This window comes from Poecilia latipinna, unplaced genomic scaffold, assembly GCF_001443285.1.
Source record: "Poecilia latipinna isolate Pla-1442-1.1 unplaced genomic scaffold, P_latipinna-1.0 Scaffold119, whole genome shotgun sequence".
NCBI classification, from domain to species: domain Eukaryota; kingdom Metazoa; phylum Chordata; class Actinopteri; order Cyprinodontiformes; family Poeciliidae; genus Poecilia; species Poecilia latipinna.
Genome location: NW_015112735.1, coordinates 222,073 through 230,647, shown reverse-complemented (window position 1 = coordinate 230,647; position 8,575 = coordinate 222,073). Strand labels below are relative to the sequence as shown.

The 8,575-nt window shown below is 40.7% G+C and overlaps 1 protein-coding gene across 3 annotated transcripts in view; it reads right to left on the bottom strand.

The window, feature by feature from the left end:
- pheta1 (PH domain containing endocytic trafficking adaptor 1) overlaps positions 1 to 8,575 on the bottom strand; it is a 36,066-nt gene that overhangs the window by 12,631 nt on the left and 14,860 nt on the right. For 2 of the 3 annotated variants that reach the window (XR_001424446.1, XR_001424447.1), the window contains exon 3: positions 579 to 768. The exons of the other annotated variant lie outside the window; for it this stretch is intronic. The gene's annotated coding sequence lies outside the window, so the exon portion shown is untranslated. The remainder of the gene's footprint in view (positions 1 to 578; positions 769 to 8,575) is intronic. 3 annotated transcript variants of the gene reach the window in all.

Below are 8,575 nucleotides of genomic sequence, written 5' to 3'. Positions count from 1 at the left end.
TTTAAAGCTGTAATTTGCCACACTGGACTGAACCTCTCTGCTTTTTAACCGTGGAGTATGCATGGATGCATGGCACCAGTTGACCAAATACAGAAACGACGGACGTCAACGACTGGACACAGACCAGTGGCCAAATCGATATTCATTTCCAAACACTGGTCGCAACAAAAACAGTCCATGGTTGGGATGTGGCACATACTGACATAATACTATTTTCTCCTTCTCTGCAGTCCAGCGGAGACGCTGTTTTTTCTCTCGCGAAGCGGGCCTGTCGGGCAATCCGTGCACAATTACGATTCTTAAAAGGCAAATCCCATCAGTTGAGTGGAGCTATTGATTTCCATCTGACAGAGCAAAAGTCTGTGTTGGCGTCAATCAAACACCGACTGACATCATTTCAACCCATATCTTGTGCGGCTTCATCCAAATCCGCCTCATTACTTTTGATAACTGGGTCTGGGCAGCATTCCGATCTATTTTAGACGTTTTTTAAGAACCAACATATCACTCGCAGCGGCCGGCTCTCTTGCCTTGCCTTGTTTTGGAGAGTAACGTGTTTTTCTTTTAGTTTTTTCCACCTGTACAGCTGTCGCCTGAAGGTTGTTTCATGCTCAGAAGAGGATATTGTCTTCTGTCAGTTCAGAGCCATTAGCACTTTCAAGCACCAGAAGGCTGATGTTTGGACTCCTTCCTCCCTGATCAACCCGGGTCGATTAGAGTGTGAAGCCAGCATCTACTCCTCTCAGAGCTCAAGGATCTCATTGGGCCCTGCAGAGGAGGAGAAAAAAAAAAAAAAGGGAGACACATTAATGTGGATATCTGACTGCACAGAGGAGAGGCACTTGACAGTCGGAGCAACAATTGCTTTTTATAGAGAGCCAAATGAAAGGTATCACCGCCCAGTCACAGGCGCCCGGCGCCACATCCGCAGGTTATCAAAGTGAACGGGAATCGCTTGACACGTTTTCCTCTGTGGATTACAACCACTTCTTAGAGAGCTGTCGTCTTTAGTCAGGTCTGGAGCAGTAGGTTACCGAGGACAGAGCACCTTCTGGGCCACTGTTGCTCTCACGCGTCTGATCCAGTTGTTGAGATGTTTCTCTCTCCACAACACGAAGCAGCTGAGCCCTCTGTTTTAACTTCAAAGGGGGCGTGAAAACCTCAAATTAAGCCAAGCTACACCATTGAATCTCTGTAGGTTCCACTGGACCATCATGGCCTTTGACTCTTCCTATACACGCATGGCTGCATGACTGCCCCATTAGCGCTCGCTCTTTGTACTCATATGCCTTGATGTATCCCTCATATGTATCCCTTTAAAGTCATAATTTATGCAAATGACCTACTCACTTTCCAGCATCATGACTCAGTTTGACTCGTGGGCTCAGAGGAAACAATGAACCGCAAGAAAGTAAACCTTACATGCACCAGATTTATGTCTGAATGTGTTGTTGTTTCGAAATGATTACACTAAATATTTCCAGAGGTTGACTTTTTTCTTTTTTTAAAGCACAAAGACAACATTTATAGAGATGCACTGATCAGAATATTGTGGCAAATTTCCAACCTTAGTTTGACTGAATACCGATTTTAGTCAACTTCGATTTTACTTTTGCACCTACAAAAGTTGTAAAATCCCAGCAAAGCAGCTTGATGAATTTGACTGGCAACTAATCAGAAAGATGAGCATTACAGCAAATTATGTCAACCTATCTTTTAAAATAATGGTTGAAAAACAGATCAGAGTTAATGATGAGAAAAAATATTCAAATTGGGTTTTGTTTCTCATCTTCCCTCCAGTTTTCTGAGACCTTCCTAAGGGTCGCGGCTTTGAAAAACACTCAGATAATGAAGACAAGGTGGAAGGTTGGCTGGGCAGAGAGTTAGACCAACACATGAATGGATAGACGAACATGAGGTATGGCTGCACAGTTGGACAAATGGATGGATAAATAGATAACTGGTTGGAATAGATGGATGTATAGTCTGACAGATTGATATGTGGACACATGACCAGATGGATGGACACGACTTTAAGACATACCAAACCAGTAAAAACTCCAGAGTTGTCCAGCAACCCTCATATTGTGTTAGAAACGAACCTTTAATACAGGATCTACTGCGCAGACACAAGCCCTCTGGCATGCCGCATCATAATTGCTTCTTTAATTTTGTTTCACGCTTCCTCGTATCGTTTTCATTTTATGTGATTATGTTGAAATGTAGCTCATTGAGGAAAACAGAAATCAAAGTAAATGATGCATGCAGAACGAGAACGAGCAAACAGACAACCGTGTCTCTTCGCAGGACTATCACCAGCAGCAATCAGACAGAGAAACAACTGCTAATTAATATTCACTGGCAAAATGTGGCTCCCTCTCTGACTGTCGAGTTTTATTACTCGCTGTGCGTTTGCCAGGTTGGAAAACCAGATAAGACAACAGGAGGAGTAGGAGGATAATAAACACACATGTGACTGTAGTTTAGGCAGAAATAAATCGGTTACGACCTGCAAGGAGGAGCAGCACATTAAGAGGACATTAGAGGTGATTTGAGATTTATGCGTAGAAGTTTTTATAATTTAAAAGTAAAGTTAATAAGACCACTAAATACAAGCTGACTAAAATTCACCACCTTGGATGTTTTACCCTTTCATTTCTTTTACAAATCAACCGTAGTCAACAAAATGTGTCTTTTTTTAACAAAAACAAAAAAAGAACAATGATTTCTACAACATAATCACAGTCATATACAAATATTTTCTCTGACTTCATTGGAGTGAATATTTACGCAGCCACTTATTTTAGGTTCAACGTTTTACTTAAAATCAGTTTTCTGTTTTGACAAGATTTTTTTTTTGTGTGTCGAAAAATAGACGCTGTTGATCGTGATTGATTTTAAAAGCAATAAAAAAGGGTAAAAGATCCGATGGGGTTGAACACTTTTCACAGGCACACTTAAACACTGAAACTAACAACTCCTTTTGCTGCACAAAGTGCTGTTTCTTTGACAACACAGCAACCTCACCCACATGTACACGGAGACGCATGCATGCAGAGAGATTGTTGTGCATACAGATGCTGCTGAGTGGGAGTGAAGCATCAGCCAAGGGGAAAGGAAAGAAAGAAATAAAGAAACAGTGAGCGCGAGAAAGATGGAGACAGAGATACAGAGAGAGGGAGAGGGAAAAAAAAAACAAAACGAAGCTGGGGTACGAATTAGAGCGGTGAGCTGGAGGGAGTGGGTCAGTGCCGTTGAGTCAGGCCTGACTCACGATGGAGGCGGTGGAGATCCACCTCCTTCCTGCCCATTACAACTTTATCTTGGAGCCTAGAGCTCTGGAGCACAGATAGCCTTTACATGGAAAAAAAAAAAAAAAAAAAAACACAGCAAAACACTCCCACAGACGTGATCAGGGGAGCAGTGGTATTCTGCTAACAAGAGCAAGCTCGTTATAAATCATGGGTGTATTTAATAATGTCTTATGAAAACAGAGGCTTTTCTATTTACCGAATGTCAAAATATTCTCTCTGATAAACATGGGTTTAATCTTGCATCAACCATTGGCTGTCTGTAATGGTGTCTTTAAGGTTTATTCTGCAAGAATGAAGCAATATTTAGTGTTATTCTGTGGCTCAAGCCTCAATACTATAGCATTAAATCATGTAGCATGATGGGGAAACTGCCAGTGAGCGGGTACAATTTGAAATATTTTGTAAATCAAGTTCTTATTGTACAGTATATAAAACACAGCGACTTGTCAAACTTTTGATGCTTTCTGTATTATTTTGAGTTAACTACTATCAACAGTAAAAAGGTAACAAAAGAAGGATATTTGGGCAGCTTCATTTTTACAGTGTTCTCCAAAAATGTTCAGATCCTTAGGACTTGATCACATTTTAGCAAATTAAACCAGGAACTAAACATTGTATGTGATCTATCAAATACAAAGTAGCGCCTGACTGTAAAGCTGAAGGTGAAGGTCACAGGGGTTTTAAGATGATTTAAAATCTGGAAAAAGAGAGCATGGATTTTCTTCTCAAATGTTCTTAAGAAAATATAGGTTAGGAAACTGGGAAACCCAGGTGAAATGCTGCTCGACAGGCAATTGGCTGGCATTTACAAATCAGCCGATTCAGGAGCTCCATTCATTAATTTTAAGCGCCGATTGGCTAAGATTAATTCAACTTGGCTAAACACAGAAAGCACTGACCCACATCCTGTTCTTGTCACCAAGGGCACAGAAAATACATTTTCTAGCCCAAAAACAAAAACAGTTGAGCCACAAATATTAGGGAATCATATTCCTGTCTTTTAATGAGACAGCCCCTTCTTATGTTTTTGATCAACACTGATTTACAGATTCCATCAAAATATTGTTTTTCATTCAAATCTCTAATGTTTAGTATATTATTGAACAGATTAAATAAATGCATTTTTCCATTCTTATTAAAAAAACAAAACAAAACAAAAAAACAATTTAATTGCCCACCAGTGTTTTCAACTTGATGATTTCGACCCTTGTGGACACCACTGCTGTAAACCTTTCTATTGTAGCTCTGGATGTGAGTTTGGGTTTGTTATCCTGCTGGAAGGTGAATCTTCATCCCAGCCTCAGGTCTTTTTCAGCCTTTAACAGGTTTTCTTTTTAGCTCCATCCATCTAACCAACAACTCCGACCAGCTTCTCTTTCCCTGCTAAAATAGAAACATGATGTTTACAACTTTATCCTCGTTGTTTTTCGGTCCTTACGACTTTGTTCAGTAATGATCTCTAACAACCCTCCGAGGCCTTCACAGAACAGCTGGATTTATACTTTACAAGCGTAACCGGTTGCGTTGGATTTTATGAAGGGATATTAAAAGTATTGAGGAAAGAAGCGCCACATTTTAAAGATTTTTTTTTTCACAACTTCATATTTATGCACTACTTCGTGTTGGCCTACCTCATAAAATCCCAGTAAAACACATTAAATGTTTATGGGTTGCAGTTCGACAAAACATGGGACGTGACTATTTTTGCGGAGCGCTGCACCTCAGCGTTTGTATAAATATAAACGATCTTCTCCAAGATCATTTATATGTGTTTTCACCGCGTTGCAGCATGCGTGGATTTTTAAACGGAGCTCTCCTCTTGCTCGCTTCCCTGCATTTTTAAAACCCAGCTTAAATACTCCAGCCTATCAGCTAGGAAAATAAAAGCAGATAAGAGGGATGTATCCTTTTAATCAACTGATTCCAGCCCCACTGTGTCAACGCCTTTGCTTTGGGTAAACAGAGCTTCAGTAAGTAAGGGTGCACTGCAGAAGAAGAAGAGCCCTCCCATGAACTGCATATAGTGATGATACTGGCTGACTCTTTTCGGGATTAATGTGAATCCGTGTGTCTGTATGCTGCTGCCAGAGTCATTAGGACTCACTGATACAAGATAAATAGAGTGAATGTTTCACACTGAGCAGTCATCAAGAGGCCCAAAAAAACACACAGCAGCAAACATCATGCATGTGTCTCTTCTCCTCTCTCTTCCACACTTTCCTTCATGGCCCCTACCCGACTCTACGCTCTAACTCAGTCTCTCCCTTTTTTTTTTTTTTTTTTTTTTTTGATTGTTTTCCTCATGGCTGGAAGTCTGCTGATCCCTAATCCAGATGCCGAGTTTAGATTGTAAAGCTGACGAGTTCACGGATCAGATTTAGTCATCTACTGCTTTTCAATACCCTGATTTTCTCATCTTCCCACCCCCTCAATCCCAGAAAATAGTAACGTTAATGTTTCTAGCCCCCTTCACCCCTTCCCCATTTCCTAAAAAAAAAGCTCACCTACATCTTGAACTTGCTGTGCCTTTCGCTGATTCCTTGCTTTAGGTCTCCCCACCACCCTCGGCTGCTCATCCTCCCTGTTTATCACAAATAATATGCGCAGCAGCAGTTGGGAGCTTTGTTGAGGCAGAGCTGGGAACAAAGGTTGGTACAAAGGCTGTCTGAGGCAGGGCTGTTATCTTCTGTTGTCTAATGCGGCTAATTAAGGGCATCGCTGGGAGGAAGGTGCTACTATTCTCATCTAACTCAAGGGTATGCTGTCTCCCCAAGTCTGCCAAGCTGACATGGGCTTGTAGAAACGCATACACAACTACGAAAGGCGTGCACACACACACACACACACACACACACACACACACACACACACACACACACACACACGCACACAGCCCTTACGCTCGGTCTCCCAAACAATTATCTGCACCCCCCACACACACGTGGCAGTCGTAGGCTTTATTAAATAGACTTCCTAAATATACAGCTAATAGAAGCTGATAAAATAGAGAGTGCTTCTGCTGAAATTAGGCTGAGATGGTATTATACTATATTAGCGCGGGGTTTTCTTTTTTTCCAGATGGATTATCAACATTTAAGAGCAGAACTGATAAGCTTACAGCTGATTTAGTCTCACAGATATGAGAATAGGACTGTAGGTAGCCGTCTCAGTGAGCGGAGGCTGGGTGAATTGGCACGAGCGAGAGTCGACGAGGATTTTTTTCGCTCTGAATTTGCTCACAAATCAAAGGTGTGTGTTAAAAAAAAAAAAAACAAAAAAAAAATAACATTTCTCTCTCCCTCTCTACCGGTCCAGCAACTCTCCCCTCATTATCTCTTGCTTCTTTCAATCCCACAGTCTGATAACGTCAGATAAACGCCACTTGGGCTGGGAAGCAGTGAAGGAGAAGTCGGAATGATTGTATTCATACAGATCTGCGCAAAGATACAACTCGGTATTCAGGCACAGTAATGAAACGACTTCCTATATGACCTTCTGTTCATACGTATTGATTTGTGTCTACAGTTCTGGTCAGAAACTTATGTCCTCTCCCCAGAGTGAATGTCATATTGATCCTAGGTTTTATTGATGCACTTGAACTGTACAAGATATATGCACTAAACTGTTTTGGAGTCGTATTGTGTTTTTTTCTATTCCAACAACATCCAAAATATTGGTAAAAGCCCAAACTTATATTTCCACCACCTCCACCGATTCAGATAAATGCTCAGAGCAGAGAAACCACACACACACACACGCAGACACACACTTCTGAGTTAAATATCCATTTCTGTCTGGATATTTGACCACTGCTCCTATTAGAAACTGTGAAGTTGATTACTTTATTAGGTTTACTGGGACAGGGAAATGATTTCAGCACAATACAAGGATTGGGAAAGTCTAAGAGCTTAATGTTGATTTAGCCGTTCCCAGTTTCAAATGTGTGTTTGGGATCATTTTCATGTTGGAGCAACCAGTTGTGTCCAGCTTTCCACTTTCTGATCCAAACTGTCATCCTCATGTGAAAGGAGATTGGTTAGGAAGATTAAGATCAAACCACAAAGTTGCTGAAACACAGTGAAGCAAAGCTGACTTGGACTGATACGGTACCAACCAAGAAAGAACCCCCTTTGCCAAAATGGACACACACCAGCAACTGGTTTTTGGGTTGGACAATGCAGGCTGACATTATGTTTCTGCAGCTAAACAAAGTGGTGGCAGTGAGACGGTTTCTCTGTTTGGACGACTCGCAGTATTTGATCGGATCCTGAATTCTGCTATTTGAAATTCTTGATGCACTTTTGTTGTGCAGGAGAAGAATAATCAGGAGCACAACAGCCATTCAGACATGTAGTCTAAAAAATACCTGTTGCCTCCAAAGGTAACATAACCAAAAGTTCACATCATGATTTGTCATATTCTGTTCAGTCCCCTGAAGTCATTATTTTTTCAAAAAGTTTTGACTTTTGGTTAATTCCTTTGTACTTAAATTATCTTAGTTTATTATTGCATTTTGTTCTTTATGCATTTAGATTTTGTTCTCTTCACTTAGTGTCATTCCTCTCCCCCCTCGATTTGAAGTTTCCTTTACTCTCAGCTCTTCTCCAGTGTTTATTATTCACCTGTCTTCCTCCTGCCAGTTTGCACCCATCCACAGCTATTTTCCATCCTCTGCCTGCACTCTGCCTCAGCTGCCTGCACTCTGCCTCAGCTGTTTCCCATCTGCCTCTGATTAGTTCTGGTTTTCATTCTCCACCTCCACTCTTCTTCCTGTATTTAAGCTCTTGGATTTTCATTGTTAATGGGTCCTTCTGTAACTCTGCAGTTTTATGTGTTATCCTGTCCTTTTGCTTCCATGTCCCACTTTATCTGCATTTGCTTCTGTAAGTTAATATTTTTTTTTAGTAAATTTCTCCAATTGTTACCAAAGGCTGCTCTGCATTTTGGTTCTTTATATTACTTTATACTACAAACATGACAGTTTAGGGAGCAATTACTTTTTCCAAATAGGTCCAAGTTGGTTTGAATATCTCTTTTCTTTTAATAAATGAAATCCTCATTTGAACTCTGCTCTTTCCTTTTACACAAGGTTACCTTTGGAATTAAAATTTATTTGATGATCTGAAACACTGAAGTGTAAACAAAAAAAAAGCAACAGGAGAAGATATTGTCATTTCATACCATTTTAGCTCCAATAACAAAATTGTAGAGATGTGCCGATCAGGTTTTTTCCTCCCGATACCGATACCGATCACCCATGA